The 25,283-nt window shown below is 38.2% G+C and overlaps 1 protein-coding gene across 13 annotated transcripts in view; it reads right to left on the reverse strand.

Annotated features, from left to right (window-relative positions):
- The window catches only part of NKAIN3 (sodium/potassium transporting ATPase interacting 3), a 372,374-nt gene that overhangs the window by 59,624 nt on the left and 287,467 nt on the right, over window positions 1-25,283 (reverse strand). The gene's annotated exons all lie outside the window — the stretch shown is intronic.

Genomic DNA, 25,283 nt, shown 5'->3' on the forward strand with positions numbered 1-25,283 from the left:
AGCCATGCTCCACTGATCACTGGTGCTGCTGCTGATCCCTGAGAGTATGTTTTGGTCTCATATCAGGAATGGGCAGCTTGACCTGATTTCTTTAAGTTGCTCAGTACTCTCGTAGATGTTGCTTTGTGAGGTTGTAGGCAGCTGTAGCCAGCTGCAAGCTTCCAGGTCTCCTGGAAACTGCTCTGAGCTTGTTATATCACTGAATGTTTCTCTCAAGCACTTGTATTCAAAGGGAACATCAATTACTCCAGAGCAGAGACTGATGGCTTGTATGAAACAAATCAGAGAGTCTGATACCTCTGACTCACAACCTAGCTATAACTCAGCACCGAGCCACAGAAGAGTGATCCATGACTGATAGTGTGCGTGCAGTGACACACAAGGTGACACGTGTATGTCAGCAAAGAACAGAAAGAGGTCATAGGACTAAATCAGTTAATAACAAAGTAATGGCTGCACAGCCCAGTGCTTGGGAAGCTATGACTCTGGCAGTGCCTCGTGCAGGAATGAAGTGCCCCAGGAGAACACCTCTGGTGAGACTGTGTCACCTTTCCTCACATTTGGTAATGTCCTTGTACAGTTCCTTTACTAAGTTTGATGAGCTCTCCTCTGAAGTGAGGCACTGCTCAGGTGGCAAAGTATGGCCTTATTATAGAGCAATCGAGTTTGGAACCAGTTCAGTCAGAATATTCCTGCTTCTGATCCTTGGTGTAATTTCAGGCTACATTAGACTGCAGCATAATACATTTTGCACAAATATTTACTAAGGGATGACTATCCTAGTACTACTGGCATATCTGTTACTGGCTTGCAACTGTTTCTATTCCCACCATAACCTCCTTAAGAGAGAATCTATACCTTCTGCATATCTCATTTAGAGTGAAAGTAATTGAAAAATCATTTTGCCTCCGGCTGCTATGTAGAATACGGGAAAATGGCATTTTTCTAGGACTACTAGACAAGTCTCCCTTCATATTAAGGAGTCTCTAAATGAAGAAAATTACTTTTAGTGATTCCCTCAGCAGAAAAATAACATACATGAGGCAAGAAAATATCTGTCATCAGATCAAGTTTCAGACATGAAGAAGGAATCATGCACTCGTAAGCTTGTTTCTTCTTACCAGGTACATCAGTTGGACTGACTTCTGTTTCCTTTGTTTTGTACAACCTTTGTAGGTGCCTTGCTGATGCAGGCAGAGAGATGCAATCAAAATTTAGGCTAGCAAGACAGATGAGAGTCAGACATAGGGAGGCTCTGTGGTCACAATTTGAAAATAGAAGTAACCCGTGAAGAACAGAGGTCATTTAATCTAAGATATAAATGAGGCTCACTACTCAAATCTCTTTAAACATATAAGTGAAATTTTTAACTGATATGTTTTGGGGATTTAGCGCAAGTATGAGGTGTGATGATATCAACGGATAAAGTCTACATTAGATACCATGTTCTCTTTTGGGCACAGCACTTCAAGTAACATTGGAGAGAATCCAGAGAACAGTAACAGTTATCATGGGCTTGGGGAAAATGGTCTAAGGTCACAACTAAAATAATTAGTTCAGCCTAGTCTAGAGAAGACTATAGTAATCAGCACAATGTATGATAACAATTTTCAAATTTGTGAACAAGAATCTAAAGAGAAATATAAGCAAATTTTCTTTGTTCATAGCCTGAAAGATGTGAAAAATAAAACCTTCATTTTCATAAAAAAAAAAAAGTTGGAAAACTTTCTGGTTATGAGAACTGCTAATTAGGAAGACTGGAATTGCTTGTGTGGTTGAACTTTGCAGAACAGATTGTGCGAAGATCCATAAATGATGGTAAAGATCACTTGATTTTCCCTCAGTGCATAATGTAAGATCTGATGATCTCTTAAGATACCATGGAACTTTTTTTGCTACATCACTGATGTTTTGTTAAACAAATAATACATATACTACTCTAAGCATTACAAGTATTAGAAATACTTAGTAAACAGATGTAATACTGAGCCATATTAATAAGACTAGAAAAAAGATAAAACGAGAGCAAGCTTTTGTTTCCAAGGCCATATGTCCAGGTCAGTTGTTTGCTTGCCTGTTATCCCCAGAAGTTATGTCTGCAGTAAATTGGCCATGTAGACTGTTTTCTTTTAGGAACAGGATAAGAAAAGGATAATAACTCAGTGTCCAATCATTGTTTTGTCTTAGATATTGGATAAATATACATTCCTAAGGCCTTCCAGAGTCCTGGGAGCTTAAGCAATGGTTTCACACACTTATCTTTCTGTGAAATGCACTGTTGTGTGTTAGCTAGCTAAAAACTAAGTATATATGTATTTCTTATAATAGGAAGAACTAAGGAATTCCTTATGTTTCTTAAGAAAGCTGTTAGATAAGGCACGTGCTGGTAATTGCCTACATGTCACAAACTACTGATGGGAGGGTCGATATCGGTTGTGGAAAGGCTCAAAGCAATGCATGACTCAAAGTTGTTTCTTTGGAGGTGTCTTTCTAAAAGGCAATGAAGAGCTCTCTACAGAAAGACAACAAGAAAACTCGGCAAGGAAGGTTGGTGCTATTTACTCCAGAGCTAGTGCAGAAGAGGAAAGTAGAAAGAAACACAGGCAGCAGGATGAGGAGAGCTGCAAGGCAATGACTGGCCTGGCAGTGTGGGCTCTCTGATGGATGCAGAGAGAATAGGGGGCATGAGCAGTGCTTTTTATGATACCTGCAAACCAAAACACAGAGCACTTCAGACTACACAAAAATTCTGTATGCAAGAAAAAAATGGACAATTAGCTTTTTAATATTTCACAGCAGCTCAATGTAGAGACCTTAAAAGTAACCACAAGACAGCCCCTATGCGCATGCTTTGTTACTTTTTCTTTTCTGTCTGTTGTCATGTAAAATGCTCTCTTTTCCTTGAGTGTTATTCTTGCCAGCCCATGAAGCGTTCTCACCTTGGGCATCCAGACAAGAAAGGACCAAACCAGTAAATGCTGTGCTGGGGTTTAGAAGGCATGTGCTAAGCAATAGTTGTGTTGCATATTAGGGAGTGGGGAGAGCTAGGTTTTTGTATGTTCTTTAATAACATAGTAGGTGGTGAGAGAGTGCGAGAAAAGAGACTGGGAAAAAAAGGAAAATTAGAATGGTGTTAATGTCATCATGCTCACAAACCAAGACTTTAAGCCTTTCTTACAATGATATTAATATCACACTGTGCTGATTAAACACAATCTCCTCTCATCTTTGGGCCTCCAACAGATGTGTGATAGCTTTTCACAGAAGTTTTAGACTGTATGAAGTCTCCCAGAGGCCCTATTATTTTGCTAGCACTCCCCCAACCTGCCACAAGCTCTTCTGCTTTACTATGTTCCCACTTTCTCTCCCAGCTGTTTTAGTTCTGCTTGCAGACCTGCAAGTCGATCCTGCTAAGTGACTGTTAATCACTCAGAAGGACCTGTACTTACCCTCTCTCCAGGGAGGGCTGGTACCAGCGATCATAATATGAGACTACCTAGAAGTATCTGAAGTATCTGCACACCTGACAAACTAGAGCAGCAGCAGGTGCCATTCAGCTGCAAAGCCACACGTCAGCAAGAGGTGACACTGGGCTGGGGTGGTCTCAGAGCACTAGTGGCATGCACAGGCAGGCTGGCCAGCCAGGTACCGTGGGCTGCCTGTGAGAGAGCATGGTCGCTGGATGCCACTTTTTCTGGGCAGGGAGGGGGCATACAGGCTTGCTGTCAAGTAGGGTAAACCAGCATTTTCCAGAGGAAATGCAATAATGCACATAAAGAGGATGCACTGTACGTAGGCACAAAAATGACTTATGAATGAAGGTGTCAATGAAAATCTGTCCTGGTTCACAAGAATGTGCAGTTCATACACATCCCCATTCCCACAAGAATGACTGCTATTACTCCCTGAGAAAAATCAAGGCTTCCAGCACTCAATCTTAACTAACCTCTTTTCTGTTACAATTATGTTAGCATAACTGGAGAACAGGACTTAAAACACATGGCTGAATGACCCACTGCCAGATGATAATTATTTATAGCTAACACAATCAAGAAATTGTGTAGGTAACTGACTGCTTAAAATTTACTTCTGTGGAAAATTTTTCCTTAACAAAGTCACAAAAATCACAGTCTATTCCCATGAGATTCATAAATATTTATTTGGGAAAAAAATATTTGTAATTATTTGCTGCTGTTAGTTTGCCTCTCTAAATATTTTCTCAAATTTAACAGACCCAGCCCAATCACAGATATTAATGATGGGAAAGAACCAGATAGTTTTCTTCTCTAGCTGAGTACCATTGTCCTTTCTTCATGATGTGCTTCCTAACAAAATGCTGTGAGGAATTTCTACTGTGCCTCTGCATTCCTTTGATGTCTTGTACTTGTCCAGTCTCAAAATCTTCAGCATCGTATTGAGTGCCTCTGCTCAGCTGAAACTGTGCTAATGACAGTATCTTTTTCTTTACTGCTTACTGAGATTGATGCTTTCTTTGAAGGTTCCCTGCTCATTTAAATCTTTGCCTGGTACTTAAAAAGCAGTAGTACATGGCTATGTGACAGGCATTGGTGTTCTGTCAGTTTGGTCCAATGTGTCTCACTTTGGCTTGTTGTAAATCATAATTCACAGACGACACTAAGACCTGAGTGAACGGATGTTCTGAGAAACTCAAAATGCCAATTACGAAATGATGGCTAGATGCAATGTGTTCCTGCTTATTCAGGATTTTTACTTCTAAAATAAATTGGTCTGTCAGTGTCTAAACCAGATTTTTTTTTTCCTGTAAATTATCCTGATGAAATTCTGGAAAGTTTCTGAATAACAGTGAGACAAATGTCTTGTGCCTATATGACAGTAGCCTAATGTCAGCTAAATAAACTGGTGATAGTGGTGATAGTGGTGATATCTTAAACAGACCACTTATTTTCAGACACATATCACTGGATAAAACCTGAGCACAGCTTTAAAGCAATTGCTTGACACAGAAAAGAAGAGAAGAAACAGTGAGAATAACAACTTCACAGTATCACATAGTGTGGTGCATACAAGGAGTCTGATCTCTGCTATACAGTCCCCTTTTTTCTGGACTGCCTTGTTTTACTTATTGGCAGATGATGGTGCTTCTGTTTGCTAAGCATTAGCATTGTGCTGTGCAGATGAGTATAAGCAAAACCACTCAGCCAACATGTTTATAACAAGGAGTTTGTTCTAGAAGGTGCTCAGCACCTTCTGAAGTTCTTCAGCATTTTTTCAGGATTGAAGAGATGAGAGAAAACTTAACAAAGACACTACAAAGGAAAAAAAAATAATGATGAAGATATCATAATTTGCCCTAGATTTTACAGCACACATCAACTGAGAAGCAACTAGCAATTCTTCTTTGCATCCTTTTTTTTTTTCTAATATTTATTTTTTCCTTGAAAAAGAGTAAAGAGCAATTAGTCCTAACATGTACAGGTATGAAGTACCCCAGTGTCAATTACTGTCTACATAAAGGAATAGGAGAATAAAGTTAAGAGAATTGGGGTATTTCAAAATTGGTGCTTAATTAGTAATGCTCTTTCACTTGTGTTCAGACATACCAACTGTATATAATACTTTAACCCAGAAATGTCAGGCTAGATTAGGCATGAATAATAGTACAGGTACTGATACGGAAAGGTGCTTAACACTAACCATGAAGGATGGAGCAAAATGTGTACAAGAAATAGAGCATCTGTGCTTTCCTACAAGATGTAAATGTACTACTTAGAGTCAGCTTAGACTTCTTCTCTGAAGAGCCCTTCTAACCTAATGTTAGAAGGGGAGGATTTCTCCTCTCTATTTATCACTTAGCCTCTTTGTACATTCTTCATTTTTCTGCTTTCTCTATGGATTCTTGCTTATTTTTCCTCCTCATGTGTTATCAACAAGAGCATGAGATCAAAAGTCCATTTTGGAGGATCCTAGAGGAGGTGCTCTAAGTTCTCGAAGAGCTACTGGGACTTTGCAGATCACCTATGGGAGCCAATGCAAGGCAGCTCTGAGGGCTGGAGCTTTCTCTGTGTTAACAGAATTGTCAGAGAATGGATCTGATGTATTTAAAATACGGTATTGAGACAGGAATCTACTAAATTTCTGTGCAGTCAGAGAGCAAAAGTATTTAACATCAGAGCATTTCCTTTATCTCTTCTTCCCTGCAGACTTCAAACTCCTGTTCTACAGCAGGGATCTCCTCAGTAACAATATGTTTTCTCTTTTTAATTGGTAGGGTGGACCATTTTCTTTTGGTCTCATTCTCAGAAAAAAAGTTGGATATTAGAGCTAAGTTAGCTTCAGGCATTAGCATACTATGGAAAATTTGGGGCAGAATGTTCTAAATTTGGTAGAACATTCATTATATCATTATATATATATATATATCATTATAAATGTTTTATCAAGCTAAGCAACCTTAATGACAATGACCATTAGGGCTGTGTCTACACGAACAAGCAGTGCAGAACACCAGGTGCAGAACCAAACAGCGAAACAGCAGGACCTCAACCTCATAGCCATACTACGCACATATCAGACTCTTTTGGTTTGGTTTGGGTTTAAAGGTTGGACTAGCTCTGGTCTGATCCCATCAGCTGAATGCCTGTTTTGGGCACTCATGCCTGAGGTGTCCTACAGGAACTCATCTTCCAGTTCAGTTTCGTGCAGAAGATCTTGATATGAACCACAGCACAGAAAGTTGTCATGGCTGAGAGCTGTCCTGCAAAAGCCAACTCTAATCAGAAATGAAACACTTATAGAAACGCATGTTACCAGTACTAAGGATAATATTGCAAGAACAGTAACAAGGGTATCATAAAACCTTAGTCTGGTTCTCATGGGTTCTGGACACCTTAATCTTCCATTTGCTTGTGCAAGGGCTCACTTGACATATCTCATGTTCAGAATCAGGGTTTCTGTTTTTTGAACAGAACCCGATTCGGGGTTCATCAGAAACCCGTGTTAGTGACACTTGCCTATGTTCACTGTTCAGAGTAGAATATATGTGAGCATGACTGATCAGCAGCAGATAGAAATGTCAAAACAGGAGCATAAGGGACCTAATTCTCATTTTAGAAGAACTGACAAATGAAAAAAAGTCCTAAAGTTGACAGGCAAGAGAAAAGTGGGAAGAGAGCAAAGCTCATCCTCTATAAAGAGAGAGTAGATTGCAGTTTATTTTATGACTAAAGGAGAATCATGGAAAATATAGATGAGGGAAGTATGTAAATTACTTTCAGCTGAAAGATATTAATATTAAATTTGAACTGAGCATAGACTTGTTCATGTGATAGTATCAGAAACCAAATGAGTTACCCATTTCAGTAAAAGTGCAGCTTTGCAGACCATAACATTCATAGAGATGGCAACAGCATTCTTAGAGCCATTGCACCTGCAAAGATCCAACCAATAAAGTCTAATGTGTTTCTCCTGCTTTTGCTATTTGTCTCGATTCCACTAGGATTATTGCTCAGTCTGACCTACTCATTTAAAAATTATACATCCACACAGTCCAGATGCTGCTGCTTCAGGTCAAAGTACAAAGCAGCTCCTACTTTACATCCTCTCCAACCCCAATATAAGCTGTCTGTAGTGGCTTTGGAATTCAGGCAGTCATAGGCAAGTTCCTCCTGAATTATCCCCCAAAATATTGTCTGTGAGTAACTGTCTAGAGAGTACACATTTGTGATGCAGAACCATGTTTTTAAATGCATTAAGTAGTAACCAAAACATTAGGTTTTACTTTGAACTAACATGGTGCACGTTTTAAAATCCCCACATGTGGGAAGAAAGAGTAAATCCTCTGCAGTTTACTCATAAATATTTATAGGATTATTCAATCCATTGTGTAGTAAATAACCAAATGCATTCTGATGTAAACCAGTTCAGCTTCTGTATATATATAGTCTATCTGGCAGAGTGCAATTACAAAACACATTTTTTATTTTTATTTTTATTTTGTAATTTCTACTCCAGCTCCTTGAAGCACCTAGAATTTGATCTTGGCAACATAGAACTCAAATTGTCCAGGGACCCAGCATCTTAAGATATTAGAAATGCATGTATTCTTTAAAGACAAAACTATATACTGTGTACTTTATATTCACATAAATGTATTCTGTAAGGACAAATCAATATATACTTACATCCTACATTTCTGATCCTGGTAGGAAATTCTACTGCCAAGTAGAGCAAACCCACAAAAATAACTTAATTCTACAGATCTGAGAAACAATTACTACTTTTGCTTTTTATGGCTTTATTTTATTTTGAAAGCAAAAAGGAAGATATATGGCCCAGGTGTAGGATGTGAATTTTGACTTAACATATTCATGACTGGGGCAATTGGCAAGGCCTACTATTTCTTATGAGTGTAAACATTCATGCTCAGCCTTAATTTTTTTTCCTTTTTTTTTTTTTTTTTTAATATATATTCTGGTTGTTCCCACTATTCAGTTTATTTACCATTGAAAGTTCTTTTTTTTTTTTGTATCAGAAAATCATAGTCTGAGGCATAGACTGAAATGTCGATTTCAGCAACAAATTGGAAACTGAAAAATAAGAGATGAAAGGAGAGAGAAAGCAAGTGGGAAAGTGCAGATGCATTTTCATTCTCAAGAATGTCTGTTAACTCAAATGAAAGAAATACTGACACAAAAGAAAAAAAATAAAAAGAGGTTTAATTCGCTATGGAAATGTACAAAACTTTTCAAGGCAAAGTCTTTGCATATGCTAAAGGCACAGATGATATTCCATGTAAAGGATTACTTTTATCTTTATTGTTTTGAATATGTTGGATCATAAGAATGAATGCTCTCCAACTGCCACTTCAAAGCTGCACAGATAATCCCATATCCCTCTTGCTTTGTTTGCATTTTTAATTTTGCCCAAGTAAAAGCAAAATCAAAGCTCATGCCTTATTCTCTGAAAAATGTCTGTACAACCTCCCTCAGAATTCTAGCTTGTCTGCACCAGGGTAAGTTACAAAGTTCTTAGCTCATTTGAGGATATTTCTATTTACTTTGTGTTTGGCTTTTTTTTTTTTTTTATATATGATAAAGTGCTTCAATTTCTCACTGGATGGAAGTCATCAATCTCTACCATTCTCAAAAATTCTTCCTCTGTAGATCAGGGGACCCCTAATCTGTGGAGCGGGTGCTGATGTTGAAGCAGGAGCAGCAAGAGGAATGTAATTGTTTCTGATGCACGTGACAGTCATTGTCACTTAGCCTGCAGTGCAGGTGTTGATAAAAGCAAGGTCAAACTCCAAGTCATTTTTGCCTGTTCTGGTCCCTGAGCCTGAAAAATGGGCTTGAGTGCAGGCAGCCTGTCCCCAGTTTCTTTATCACCCAGTTGCAGGCTCTGTGGGCTGTGGTGGTGGCTTGCCCAAAGGAGGAGAGAAACAGCCACAAACATAAAATTCCTTCACTCATTGGTGAAAAGTTCCCAGGTGACAGCAGTCAGTGATCAGAGCAGGTCTGGTGCCCCTTCATCCTGCCAGCTCTCTCCATTCTCTTTAAACTGATCTCTGCTCAGGAGACCCCGAAAGATATGGTCCCCACCTTTACACCTACGACTGAAAGTCTTGCACCCCAGGAAGAGGCTGAGAATATTAACATGAAAGAGAAATAGTTGGCTTGGAAAAGCTTATAGATCAAGTGCTTTTCAATGGCATTTTTGTTCAAAGCACTTCAAACACAAAAATAAATGTGAGTTAGGGAGCTGTAAGTCAGTAAAGCCTTTTTCTAGATGACATTATTTCCTCAGATTACTTGATATGCAGTGGCTGGTAGTTAAAATAAGTATATCACAGTGTTACTCCTCTAGTCTTTCATGAAATTGAGCAACTTATATAGCAAACTTCTGGGTGCTTTCCTTCTCACCAGAGGGAATACGTCTTACATCCCCCCATAAAACCCTACAAAGAAATGAGTGCCTAGAATCATGCTATTTATTGTAATGAGCACCCTAGGTTCAATAATACTGTAAGAAAATATGTGAAGGTCCTGGAAAGTGCAATCTATGCAATCTTCCTCTTACTCATCATTTTCCATATAAATTATTTTATCAATAAGCACCTAGAGGCTTATTTTTCACTTGCATCAGTTTTACAACTGTATGTTTCCATTCATTTCATCAGAATTATTTCTGGTTTACAGTGGTGCATTTTAAAATATTTTGATAAAAATGAATGACTCCCCCATGAAAAGAAAATATCCCTAATCAGATATTTTCGAGTAATAACTCCAGACTGACAATAAGAGATTAAAGGAGAAAACACCAGTGGCCATAAAATATTCTTAGCTTGCAGGTATGAGAATATGCCAACATGACATCATGGGAAAAAAAAAAAAAAGGAAATTTCAATATTATTTATGCTTTTTGTCTACAGACCTCCTATGGGGTCCATAAGAAGCCTGCATCCATCAAATCCTCAAATCAGTAAAGTAAGAAGAATTTCTGAAGGATTAAAACTGACGGCAAACATCCGACTCTTTCAGCCACTCTATTACAAAAGAAAATTGGAATCCCCTCATGTTTGATACAGGATCTGAAGAGTGTGTTTGTATGAAATAATAAACACAGAGAGTACCAATGTTCCTGTGAAATTAAGTATATTTCTTCATGTAATATGGTGAAGTATGAATTCTTGTTAATGTGGAACTGCACGCAATCTTGTAACTGGCAGACAGTCTCCCTATACTAATGAAAACTGAACAGGTAGGTGTGGAAAACAAGGGAAAAAGAGGAAAAAAATAAAAATGGTTCCAAGCCCTGAACAATTTTTAAATTACATTATGCACACAGTAGAAATGTCATGCTCTCAGTGGTGAATCATAGGAAACACCAGCAAAGAAACTCCACAACACTCTTGCTTCTGTGGGCTCCAAGGCAGGAGTAAATAAAATGGGTCAAGGCACAATCCCTGCCACCCCAGGGTAAGTGGTGTGGCTGGCACGGCTCACACCTCAGCACCTATGTCCTCCCCATCTCTCTCAATGCACTGCCCAAATGGTGGATTCATCTGCCCTGGATCCTGGGTATGGACCCTGACCCACGCTGTGCCCAGCTTTGGCAGCCGACATAGCCAAAACCGTGATGCTAACTTTCACACAATGGGCGGTAGAGGATGATGCTCAAACATTTTCTGGCCCTGTTTGGGTTGTTGGTCTAGCTATTGAAATTCTGCAACACACATTGAGCGTGTTGGAATCATGAGGGTGTCCCATTCTATAAGTGCAAGCAATACAGAAAGCAGAGCACTGGAGGATAATGGCGAACAGCTCTTAACATTCCTATTTTATCTGACTAAGGAAAAATAAGGAGATTAAAAGATCCAGAATCCTTTTGTGAATTTTCCTTGGAGTCTAATTACTTGGATCATATTGTAGTTAAGTAAAATTGCTAGGGATAATTATATTAATATTATTACTATTATTAATTATGTATTATATGATAATACTAAGATAATTATACATTATACAATATCAATATAATTTTATAGTACTAATCTTTCTCACTTTAGAACAATTTCCATGGTTAGAAAGAGCAGACAAATTCTCTGGTGCAATAAGGCCTTATTTAGGTTTCATCTCCACATAGTTTGTGTAGGATTTGCACAAGAAAATTAAGTGGTATATAACTATTAAATTGTGTTAATGGTTATAGTTGAAAAGGATCTTGTAGTAGTGTCCTTGTTTTGTCTGGGACAAGTTAATTTTCTTCATAGTAATTGGAATGGTGCTGTGGTTTGGATTTAGGATGAAAATAATGTTGGTAACACATTTTTAGTTGTTGCTGAGCAGTGCTTACACAGAGTAAGCCAGGACAGCTGACCCAAATGAACCAAAGGGGCATCCCATACCATGGGACATCATGTCCAGTAATAAAAGCTGAGGGAAAGAAGGTGGAAGTGGGCACATTTGAAATGATGGTGTTTGTCTTCCCTGTAAACCACTATAGGTGATACGTCCTGCTCTTCTGGAAGTGGCCAGACATGTGCCTTTCAATGGGAAGTAGTGAATGAATTACTTCTTTTGCCTTGCTTGTGTGTGCAGCTTTTTGCTTTAGCTATTCTTTAGCTATTTAGCTTTAGCTAAACTTCTTTATCTTGACGCATGTATTTTCTGTTATCTTTCTGATTCTCTCCCCCATTCCACTTCGGAGTAGTGAGTGAGCAGCTGTGCAGTGCTGAGCTGCCTTCTGAGGTTAAACCACAAGCAGGAAAATTTCTCAAGACAGTCAATAAATTTGATAATTATACTACATCTAGTAAGCTTTACAGTCAGAAGGGCCTATCCCAGGTTGGACATTAAACGTAGTACCATGAGGCAGACCATTTCCATGTCACCAGCGAAGAACAGAATGGCACAGATAATGAGACTTTTGTTACTGAAGACTGAAATATGTTTAAATGAGGTTGTGGTTTAGGTCCACAAATGTATTCTCTAAAAATAATAGATGGGGAACTAGTAACTACTAGTAAAAACCACTGGTATTAATCCTTTCAGACAAAACAGCATAAACACATGGAAAAGGAGGTAGAAATCAACAGCAGAGCCAAAAAGTATAACTTCTCTTTCCAGCAGGGATGATTATTTGCAAGGTCATTACTGAGACAACCCCAGCATGTCACAGCTTCCCATCACTCACTCCCACTCCTGGTAATCTGCACTGTAACAAAATCTGCAGAGAATTGATTTTAGCTGCAATGACATTGGCAATGGGGAAACAAATGTTCTTGTATATAGTTCAGCCAGATCTCACTACGAAGGTGGTAAAGAAAATAAAAAAATAAAGCTGAGAAGTAAAAAAAATGTGAGGCTTGTCCAATTGTGTTCTAGACTCAAAACTGTTGCTCCTCTGTGGGCTGATTCAGGGAGAGCACCTTCATGTGATATGTTTGATATTTCATGATATTTCACCATGGTCCCAGTAAGAGGCAAGGGAGAAGCAGCAGTAATGAAATTCAGCACAAGAAGGTTGTGGATCTGTTAGAGCAGGTCCAGAGGAGAGCTATGAAGTTGAACAGAGGGCTGGAGCATCTCTCCTATGAAGAAAGGCTGAGAGAGCTGGGGATGTTCAGCCTGAAGAAGAGAGGCTCTGGGGAGACCTTATAGTGGTCTTTCAACACTTAAAGGGGGCTTATAAAAAAGATGGAGTGGAACTTTTTGCTTGGGTAGACGATGACAGGACAAGGAGGAATAGTTTTAAACTACAAGAGGGGAGATTTAAATTAGATGTTAGGAGGAATTTCTTTACTCATAGGGTGGTGAGGCACTGGAATAGGTTACCCAGAAAAGTTGTGCATGCCCCATCCCTGGAAGTGTTCAAGGCCAGGTTAGACGGAGCCCTGGGCAATCTGATCTAGTGGGTGGCATCCCTGCATATGGCGGGGGGGTTGGAACTAGATCATAGAATCATAGAATCATTAAGCTTGGAAAAGACTTCCAAGATATCTGGTCCAACCACCCCCTACCACAAATATCACCCACTAAACCATGTCCCTAAGCACCAGGTCCAACCTTTCCTTGAACACCCCCAGGGACGGTAACTCCACCACCTCCTTGGGCAACCCATTCCAATGCCTGACTGCTCTTTCTGAGAAGAAATTTCTCCTAATTTCCAAATTGAACCTCCCCTGGCACAACTTGAGGCCATTCCCTCTTGTCTATTGCTAGTTATCTGTGAGAAGAGGCCAATCCCCAGCTTCCCACACCTTCCTTTCAGGTAGTTTTTAACCCAGCAAAGAGTGTACCTTTCCAAGCCATGGGCTGCCAGCTTCTCCAGGAGAATACTGTGGGAGACTGTTGTCAAAGGCTTTGCTGAAATCTAGGTAAACTAGTAGATGATCTTTAAAGTCCCTTCCAACACAAGCCATTCTATGATTCCATGAAATATGTGTGTTTTTCCATTTCACTCCTGTTTGTCTGAGTTAAAAATAGTACCAAGGGAGGGGAATTTGGCTATCCCTGCCTATTAGTGCTGACAGCTACTAATAAGATCAAGTTTGTAAGACAAATCTACAGGTGTTGGAGACGGTATTTCAAATATCCACCATGTATCATTTCAATCTTGAAAATTGACTCTAGAAATCAGTGTTTTCCTTAAATAAACATTCCATCTATCTTGGTATAAGTGTTCAGAATGTAGCTTTAGTATTCAATGTTGATCTTTGTATTCTAACTTTTTATTTAAATTTATATTACATACATGTGTGAATATATCAGCTGTATTTTAAGTTAATAAACAGGATAAAAATAAATTAAACTAATCACAAATAAAAATGGAAATGGTAATGTTCTTTTAAGAGGCTGTTTAATTATCTACCACTTTTTACTGTCATTCACGGTGATTATCAATTAATCTACATAGCAGGAATTTACATAGGAGTTAATGGAAAGTTAAGCTGGAAGGCTTCTGCATCACCAGGAATGATTTCTTGAAAAATCTTTATGTATGTAATAAGTTCAGACAGAGATCTAGCAGATGTATCTTTCACAACACGTGATTTATTAGATTATCATTTTGATTCAGACTAACATCAGAACTGTGGAGAAATGCTATTATTCATAATTTCTGTCCTTTCCATGCAGGCAATTGTTTCAGCTGAAACCTTCTGCGTATTCTCCAAGGGCAAGAAGAAATAAATTTTCTTTTCAGACTTCCACCTGAAGGTGATTTTGTTCTCTCAGCATTGTTTCTGATATGTGACAAAAACTTACAAGCTGAAAGTAATTCATATCAGTCTCCCTTTCAAGACCACTAGCAATCTTACCTGTTCAAATCATAATCAAACCACAGCAAAGAAATTACTCAAGCGTTAGTTTCACTCCATCTCTGTCTAGTCTGAACATTCTGAGAACGCAAAAATCCTTACACAAAGTTACTACCAGACATAACCTCAAAAACCATCCTTCTCACCTGTGGTTTGTCTGTTTCCTTTCCATGACATAAGACTTTTTTCTTTTGTTTTATGAAAGCACATTAAAAATACTTATTCTATTAGGCAAGCTGGACAACCATGGCAAAACAAATCCAAGTTTTTTTTTTTTTTAAACAGTAAATTCATCAGGCATTCTACCTAAATTACTACTGTGATACAGTAAAACATCACTTCTTAGGTGCTCATCAACATGTGTCTTGACTGTACTCATGCTGTATTGCAGGGTCATCCAGATGCTGCTGTCTGGTACATAAGTGAAAGAGTCTTGTGGATTAGAACTTTTTTCTTTCCTTCTTTCTTTCCCCCCACAGCTAATGCATGCACTTAAATTGTGAATGCAGAGTGTTGCAGCACCATCTCCTCTGACAGGTACTGAAGGAGCAAAACCACAACTCTTGCATCACCACTAAGTTTTACAACAGTTTCTGCAATATTAGAGTGTAAACAAAAAATAGCCAAAAGATATGCAGATATATTACACAATCTTCCAAAATCAAAATATATTTTTCAGAAAACCTCATCTTCCTGTGAGTAGTTCTGAGAGGAGCACATATATACATTGACCTTCTTCCTCAATGAAAAACAAATCACGCCCTCAAACCTTGAGGAGTCTGAGCTGTTCTACTGCCTGTTTAGTGAAATCCCTGATTTGTGTTCTTATATTTCCCTGGAATAAAACAGAGAGTTTTGCAAATAATCAGGGACTGTAGTCAAGGGAAAAAAATATAAATTTCTGCAGTCTGGTCACATTCAGGCAACAAATTTTAATGGAAGAACTAGTCTGTGAATCCACTACATGATTAAAAAAAAATATGTCCTGTCTGTGGAAGCTTACACAGAGATAGGTTTTAATCAGTGAATATTTTCCCCCCAAGAAAGAGTGGTCACATGGTTATCAACTACAATGTGCAGAAGGAATTATTCCAATAAGCATTAGTGAACACATATCTACTGCTGTTAGGATCACCAAGACTGTAGTGTGAGGCTTGCCTCTGATTTTCCTGTGTTCTTTACACTAAATGTGCAGACTCAGGCTAAGAAATCAGTCCATCTGAGTAAAATATATTCTCATTATTTAAAAGTATGTCTGCAGGAAAATATCGATTTTCTATATATATATATATATATTTTTTTTTTAAATAAAAAAAAAAGTAAAACCTATTCAGCCATGTGAGCACTTTGCCTAGAGAAGGAGTTAATTTCCTTGACTGGCTTATCAACTTTGCAAATGGAGCAGAACTGATGCAGCACGCTGCTGGAGACACAGCAGAGTTGTTTGTATTGAATTGCAGCTTGGCAGAAAGGTATGAATTTGATTCCACCTTCCAAGGGAACTACTATGCACTGATTGACAAGGTTCCTGAAATTTGGGAGTGTCCTGAGAGGCAACGAATACAGACATCCTTGGGAGCACTGTGCTCTGACATGAGCAGGAATTTCCAGGTCCTTAAGTGTCTCAGTAGCTCATCAGTTAATGGTTTCAGACAATATAGTCAAAAGAGTCTTCCTAAAGTCCAAAGGAAATATTGCTTGAATTTTTCTAACTGAAAAATGTTGGATTTTCTCATTTCGTAAAAAACAAACAAACAAAAACAAAACAAAACAAAAAAAAACCACAAACAAATAAACAAACAAAACCCCAAACATCTAAATTGCTAATCTTTGTTCCAGTGCAGAACAGTGCTTTCTCTTATAATTTTCAAATTCCCAGTGTAACACAATTTCAGCATTCTGCTCTGATGTCTTTACCTCTTCCACTGCCTCTGATGCTACTAATGTCTACTGGGATGCTGCCTTGTATTTGAAACAGCAGCCTCTGAGTTTACTGTGCATTGGGCCACTGTAGCTCCCAGTTCAGCATCAACTCTGTTTAACATGAAATGGATCCGAATGAAAACATCTGACAGAATTACCATGACTAAGATGCAGACATATAGTCTATTATACTGCTTGTGTCATGGGGGAAGTAATTTCAGGCAAAAGTTGAAGGAAAAAATGTTGGTATTTTCCAAATCTTCCAGTTATCTCCGATGTTTCTGTGCCACTTCCATCAAAATATTCATAGAATTAAAATAATTAAAATTAAGAGTAGACTTTGTTTTTACTTCAAATATTTTTCATGTAAATGAAAACATTTCACAATATTTTCACAAATTCATTGAATTTTTTTGGGGGGTAAAAATATTGGAAAAATGCCACAGTAATTTTCATGTCAAAAAAAACCAGATCTATATCAAGTACTGCAAAACGTCTAGAACAATTTAGTTCTCGTATTGATTAGTTGACAAGGTGAAGACACTGCCATATTGCTAGGCTTAAATTGCTGTCCCCTATCCGCTCACCTTTAGCCAACTCCACTTCAGAAGTTGCCCAACTTTTTTGCAAATCCATATCAGGACAGTTAATAAATAAATGATCATGCAAATGACTATATCATCAATGTTTTCAGTTCATTTTAAATGAGCTCCTTGGAAAAACAGGACCACCCAGGAAAGGACAACTTAGGTGGAAAAAAAAAACAACACATATTTTTCTTGATTCGGTCTCAGAACAAGAGAACTCTGCTTTATTGAGCCAGACAGGTAATTAGACAAATATACTTGTGTGTTTTCTTAACCTATGCACTATCACGTATAATGGTGTCTGACTATATCTAACAATAAAGGACAAAGTAATTTTTAGAATGTAGGTGCAGATATAGTCTCTCATTAATTTTGTTTCTCTTGGAAATATATTTTTTAACAATGAAGGCATGATATTGGCAAAGGAGAAACGGACCCTATGCAACCCTGATCTAATCCTACAAACCCTGGAGGAACTGCACAAGGCATAGATTACACTAAAGATATGAGACAACTACTACAGAGCACTGGGGGTAATTTCAAGAGCCATAAGGTTGAACAAGCCATCTTCTCTGCAGTTTGTTCCAGAGACTGAGAACTCCTCTGTAAAACTGCCCAGGCTGAATATGTTCTTCTGTCTTTTAATAAACTGGTGATCACTCTAAACTTACTAATAAATCTTTGAGAAGTCCATAGCCCACCTGAACCAACTATTCACATGACTAAAAGGTCTTTCTAGCTATCATGATGATGATGAACGGGTATTTCCCTCATACCCTCTTTTGGAGTAATGTTGAAGTTGAGCTCTGCAGACAATGCCAAGTTAATTTTCTATGCCACTTGTGCAATTCTTTATTTGCAAGTTATTTGCAATTTGAAAGTTACAAGCAAAAATTCAAGAAGAGATGTAATACCTTCAGGACTACTATATTTGAGTCATGTACCATTTCTGCAGCCCTTAACAGTAAATTACCTCATGTTTTTCTAACACATGCTGATGTTGACTGGCTTCCTTAATCAATCACATGTCACTTGAGGAAATGGAAAGAGAGCAAGGAACCTGGCTGAACACTAGTGTCAGCCCCTACAGGGCTTTTCTTTGGAGAACAATGTACATGATGTGCTCTCTAGCATCCTTTTCTGTTCAATTATAAAAATAACAGGGCCATAACTAATGGGAAAAAAAGGGGCTGCTGCAGTGCCCTGGAGGAACCACATTATATATTGATATCATTAGCCCTTTTGTTACATCTAAATGAATAAGAACCAAGCTGCAGCTCTGGCTGCCTGAAGGGAGGGGCAAAAGCTGCTTTTAGAGCAACTCCTGGAGCTTTTACAGTGGCATAGAGAAGGCAATTCCTAACACTGGGGATGTAGGAAGAGCCATCAAATTACCCTAAAAAGGATTCAGACTCAGGGCTCAGTAGTAAAAGTTTGGTCAATGATCTGAAATCTGGCACTGCTTCTGCATTTAGTCTCTCAATATTCACAATGTTTCTCTTGTTTAATTATCTACATAAGACTCATAAACTTCGTTTTAATGTAAGTTGTGCTAAATATGGTTGTTAATTAATTTATATTTTTCTCTTATGAAAAAAGCATTTAAATCTACCAAATGTCATAATTCATTTTAGTATTACATAGTCAACATTTGGCAGATTCTTTGAAGACAGCAGGGCAGAAATAATTCACAGAGGGAGGCAATTGCTTGGAGTTAGTATGAGGCACTGACTGATGACAGATGACCAGAAATAATATAATCGGATCATATTGTTTTTCTTTTCCCTATAGAAGTGATGTTGCATGCTCTGGGCAGAAGAATACGCATTTAGGACATCAGAGAATTATGATGAGAAAGTAACTGAAGGGAAAGTAACTAATTTTATGGTAGGGGTGATTGCATTATTATGAATCATCAGAATAAAAATGAAAATTCAAAATGAAATCATCCTACCTGGTTAATTAAAACAGGGAAACGTGAAAATGTAAGGATGACAAATCTAAGAACTTTGATGATTAGATTTTTTTAAAGTGTTCAGCATCAGCTTTCATTGGTAAGCATGAATCTTTTGGACAGGTTAGTACTATTTTTACAGAAAATGAGGTAAGTGCTGGAAATATCTTTTATTTATTTTTATTTATTTATTTATTTTTTTTCCTTAGCATAGCATACAGAGGTTGAGATTTTTCTACCAGCAGTGGAAATATCATCAAACTTTCAGACACGGATGCTGTGTCTGCTTTGGAAGTTTATTTCCTATTCAGAGAAAGTACAATTTTTATAAATTCAGGAATTGAAAGGTGCACTGGGAAGAGATATTCTTAGGACACATACTTTAGCAATTGTGTTTTATACGTACATATTTTCTATCCCAACTCCTGGGAGACAGTGATCAGTTACATGTAGTTTTGTCATCTCTTGTATGCACAATCATAGTTAGATATATCCAAGACATGAAGGCCTCCACCACCAACAATGGAGGACAGCAGTGCAAGCTGCCTCCACACTGTCACACTGCTATGCACACTGGATGTCTTCCTGTACCAGAGCAAATGCATGCTGCAGCCCAAGGAAACCCAAACTGAACAAAGACCAACTTCTTCAAGCTCTTTAATGGTGTTGGCCCCAATTTTCTCTAGATTACCAAAGAAAGAGTTTTAGACAAAAAGTATGGTCAAAGCCCTACCACTTTTGGTACCATCTTCACTCCACCATTTATGCAAAAGACAGAACTTTCTTGGGGGCCAGAATGAGGCCAGGTATAAATGAAACTAATTCCCACAATAAATTAAAAGAACATCTCAGGCCTTGGAGATTTGTGCTCAAAGCTCAAGGTGTTTTCATCTTGTTTTCCTGTTGATACATCATGAAAGTACACATCCAAGAGTGAAACATTTAGAAACAGCACAGAAAAAACACAATTCTTCTCCAGGCAAAGCCTCAGCTCCATGCTCAGTTCTCCATCTGGAAAGAGGACAGCAGAACTACTGACACAAGGCAGATGTATGTTCCTTAACGCAGGGCTTGAGGTACTCACACAGTGCTACATGAGGATGGTGGAAGAGCTTAACAGAACAGAATGCCTCTCAATGGAAACCCACCACCATCTTCAGTTGTACCACCTGTGGAATTACCTATCCATCAAAATGGATATTAACAAGAATATCAATTCCTGATATCAGTCCAGTATTGATTGCCTGACATTGTGCGCTGTCATAAAACATCGCTGTGAACACTAGGTGTCACGTGAAAACATACCGTACTCTGCTGTGTCAAAAAGGTAGATCATTAGCTTCTCTGGCAGAGATTAAAAAAGTAAGATGTTGGTATAAATCAAGGATTTCTACACTCCTCTAGCTAAACAGGCCCCTTAGCTACTTCTTGCCATCTTCTGCCTAGGTTGCCTCTGCATAAAGAACTGCAACTGGACATTTGTCTGCTACAGCTGCATCAATAGGAAAAAATTCCTGCATGCTTGGGAGTGTTCCTGGTACTAGCATGCAGTCACCCATGCCACTATGAGGTATGAGTTTGGCCTTTTCCAGCCTTTGTTTTCCCCCAAAAATTTGCAAAACACAATTTTGGTTGGGAGAACAATCCACGGATTATTCCTGCTGGGTGGCTTGGACACACTAGCCTATTTTGGAGACTGAGGCCCTTTGTGTAGAAATGAGCTTGAACTGCCCTGGACCGGTTGGCCTCACCGTCTAAGTCCCTTGGCATGGTTAATTGATGTGTATAGATGTAGTCTGTCCATCTTGCTGGAAAATTGTTCACTTGAACAGTGACCACAGTACCAATTCCCAAGTTGGCTGCCAGAAGTCTTTCTTCTTATACCTGTGAGTATACAACTTCCTACATACAATATACTGTGGAAAATAAATCATTTTTCTGGCTCTATTTTGTGCTTGGTAGAGTTAGCAAATAAGTTATCCCCCACTGATTAGTGACTGACTTTACCCTAGGCTGGTATGTTCACTGCTTCCAGTTCCTCTATGGATAAGATTCTTTATCTCTTTACATCAGATCTTTGCCTGGCTTTATAATGTATTGAAAACCAGGTGACTCTCCAGGTGGGTTTTGTTTGTTAGTTTGTTTTTGTGGTTGTTTGTTTTGTTTTGTTGCTGTTATTTTGTGACTGCTCCTCATATGTAGGTCCGGTGGTCACCTAGGGGCTATACATGACACTGATTGACAAGAGCCACCAGATGGACCTCTGCAAAGTAAAACAGGGATTTTCTTCAAAATATCCTGCATTTGGTCAGCAGCAACATGCCAAACAGCTTGAATGCTCTGAGTGTTTTCCATTTCTTTTTCAATTCTGTTGCCTTCAGGGTTCTAGATATTAGATATGGCTCTTCTGTACAATGAAGAGTAGTGTTCTGAGACCCTGGTGGAAAGTTAAACTCACCTTGTGCCATGCAGCATCACGAGAAGGTTACAGCTCCCATCCCCTGAAGCACCCTAGTGTCAGCCTGTCACTCTGCCAAAATTAATTCGTTTTGCTTTTTCAGTACTGACGAAGTTATACTGCTGCTAATTCCAGAGCTACTTCCATGAACCTTGGCTTGAGGGTCTCTGTTTCACAGTGCAGCTGTAGACAAACTTACTGTGGTATAAGTCTCAGCGTCTAATACAAAACTTTCTGCAAGGGTTTCTCTCAACGTTGTTCATCTGTCACTGTTTTGACTGTAATATCCATTCATTCTCCAAAAATTCAGATTTCAATAAAGATGACATCTTGCATTTTGAAATTAAAGGTACTGTGTACAAAGGACTTACTCATCACAAGAATATGTGCTATGCAAGAAACAAATGTACATTTAAACACACATGAAATATATATTTTTATTATTAATTGCATCCCACTCTCCCATATTTCTCTTGACTTTTTCCCCAGTCTACAGAAATGCTTAACACCTTCAATATTCAATCATTTCAATAGCTGGGAAAAATAAGGATGAGATACAAAGTTACTGTTTCACTGGTAAAAGGTATTTTCTTTGGAAACAACTAAAGATCAAATACAAAAGGAGTCTTAGTGTGTTAGAACTAAATAAACTGCCATATAGTCTATTACCTGAAGTAGGGTCTAATGTAGTCACAGCTGCAGCATTCTGTGCATATAAATATATATATATACCTTATTTATTTATTTATTTTTAATAATTAAAAAAAGTTATCTTTCAAAACTGGACAAATGCAGTGGATTACATATCTGGACAGGTATCTGATATTTACCCCTGGAGGGATATCTTATCACAGTGGCTCTGACTCCCTATCAATTAGAAATCCTCACCTTCCCAGTCATTTGGACAAGAGTTAGCATGATAAAATGATTTGTTATGCCAATAAAGTTTTTGTTACACTGTAAAATGGTTTGTTACACTCCTACCGCTACCAAAAAGAAAAAAAAAAAGTTATGAAAATTAAGTAGATTTCAAGGTCCAAAAAGGAATATTCTGCTGTGGGGACTAGACACAAGGCAAAAAAAAAAAAAAAAAAAAAAAAAAAAAGGAAAAGAAAAAAAAAAACAGGCCTTCTGATCTACATGGCTGGCCATCTAGTAATTCTTCAGTACTGTAAAAAGACAACCTAAATGACCTTTTAACTAACAACTGAAATTAGTATCCCAATTAGGAAAACAGTTATGCATCTGAAATGAATGGGAGACTCCTCAGGTCAACAGTACTCAGAAAATGGGAGGAAACTGCAGCAAGTCTGATAATCTAGGTGGTGACTTATGTTCTGTGGGGCAGTAAATTAAGCAAGGCTAAATTACAATTCTAAATGGAAATTGAAGTACAGACTCGTATGCTAATCACACTGCCTCACAGATGGAATAAGGAAGATAATAAGACTGGAGGAAAACCCTACTTTGCATATTTTAACATTGTGTATATCAGTCAAAAGCAATATCTGAAACTGCAATTATTTAATTCCCAGTCAAGCCTTACAAGTTCCTGACACATTTTGAACTTGCAATGAATTGTATACAGAATTTATTTATGATTGTTCCAGGCAATCATTCACACCACAAGAAACGGACATCTTATGCTTTACATAAAGCTGTACAAATTACTACATAGTTTTTCTATTTTTCCATATGCATATTTCATTAAGTGTATATATATAAAATGCTTTTATTCTATTATTATAATATTTCTATCTGTGTTCTTGTCATTTGGTAAATTTTGAGCTGAGTTTTTTTACACTGGATAAGCAGAGGACAAAACTGTTCTTGATTTCAGCCACCAGCTGTATTTCCACAGAACTCTAAATTTAATCACAAAATTTCTATAAAAAATTCTGAATATCACAATACATTTTTCTTACAGGAGTGAGGAATAATTTATATAAATACAATTTGAATATATTAATGTTTTTCTCCTATTAAATCGACTACACTACAATTTCCCTTGTATGGGCTCACTTGAGCAAAATGAACACTAGTGGACTACGAGGGGAATTTGCTGCAGATGCAGAGATGGACCTAATGGGAGAGGCAACCTGGTTTCACTATCAAACCCTCACAAGAGTAAGAAAGCTGTACTCTACCGGGCTTTGCAGATGCAGTGTGCAATATTCTTTTCCAAAGCCTGCTTGCATTGTAATTTCACAACATATGTTGACACATACAGGACCAGGCCTCAAGAGAAGTAATTTTATGTTCACTGAAAAATATCTTGACTCAAAGTCTTTACTTTCTGACTGAACAACATGCAGGAAAAGGCTGGTTTAGGTGCCTGTGATGTCACCAGTGCTTGAGAAGCTGGAACAGACACATGGGATATGCAAGCACTTGTGATGTCACTGGTGAACTAAGAAAATGCACTAATTCGGGTCTGGACTTTAAAGTGGAAGTTCATTAATCACTGCTGTAAGATCAAAGTTTATTAAATTTTGACTAAAAGCAGTGGTAAGGCAATAGCATTTGGCATCTTACAAAAGCATCCTTTAGTAATGCTGAGAAGTCTAAAACTTCAAGACTTTTAGACTGTGAACACTACTGTGTTCTAGACAGTTAGGCAGTTCTAGACAGATCTATGACACATCATAGAAATCATCTAGGTCCTGACCCTGTCAGCAAGACTTCTAAATAGGCTGATGTTTACCCTCCAGAAATCCAAGGTAACAGCTCTGTCAACCACCTTTCTTACTTCACCAAAGATCAAAAACTCTATCATTTCATGATTGCTGTGCCCAAAACAGCCTCCAGCAATCACATCACCCATAAGTCTTTCCCTGTTTGCAAGGACAGGTCAAGTGAAGTGAGGCACCTTCCCTAGATGGTTCCCTCACCACCTGTGTGAGTAAGCTATCCTACACACACTCCAGGAATCTCCTAGACTGCTTCCTCTCTGTGTTAGTTTATTTCTAGCAGACATCTGGGAAGTTGAAGTCTCCCATGAGAACAAGGGCTAGTGATCATGAAACTTCTAGTTGCTTATAGAATATTTCATCTGCCTTTTCACCCTGTTTGAGTGGTCTATAACAGACTCCCACCATAATATGTCTTATTGCCCTTTCCCTGTCTCTTACCCAGAGACACTCAGCCCTTTTATCTCCATCTCCCAGCTACGTGCAGTCAAGGCATTCCTTGAAATACAGGGCTACTTACCTCCTCTTCTTCTCTGCCTTTCTCTCCTGAAGAGCCTGTAACCATCTATTACATCACTCCAGGCATGCAAGTTGTCCCAACATGCACACAGATTTTTTTCTTTCAGAAAATAAATGTAATTAACTTGAGAAAATGTAAAAATTAAAATCTGAACATAATTTTAAACTAATAAGCTTAAAATCTCTAATCTCTTTCTTTGTTAGTAAAGGACTTACAAGTCAGTTAGTAAAACATCTTGAATTACTGAGTAGACCAGGAATATCCAACCTATCTGGTTGATCAGACCATGGAGTCTTTTTCATGGAGCAGGCATGGACTTTAGATGACAACTCTTCTCTGACTATCTGCCAAGCACTG

The sequence above is a fragment of the Anser anser genome (genome assembly GCF_964211835.1).
Source record: "Anser anser genome assembly, chromosome: 2".
Lineage (NCBI taxonomy): Eukaryota > Metazoa > Chordata > Aves > Anseriformes > Anatidae > Anser > Anser anser.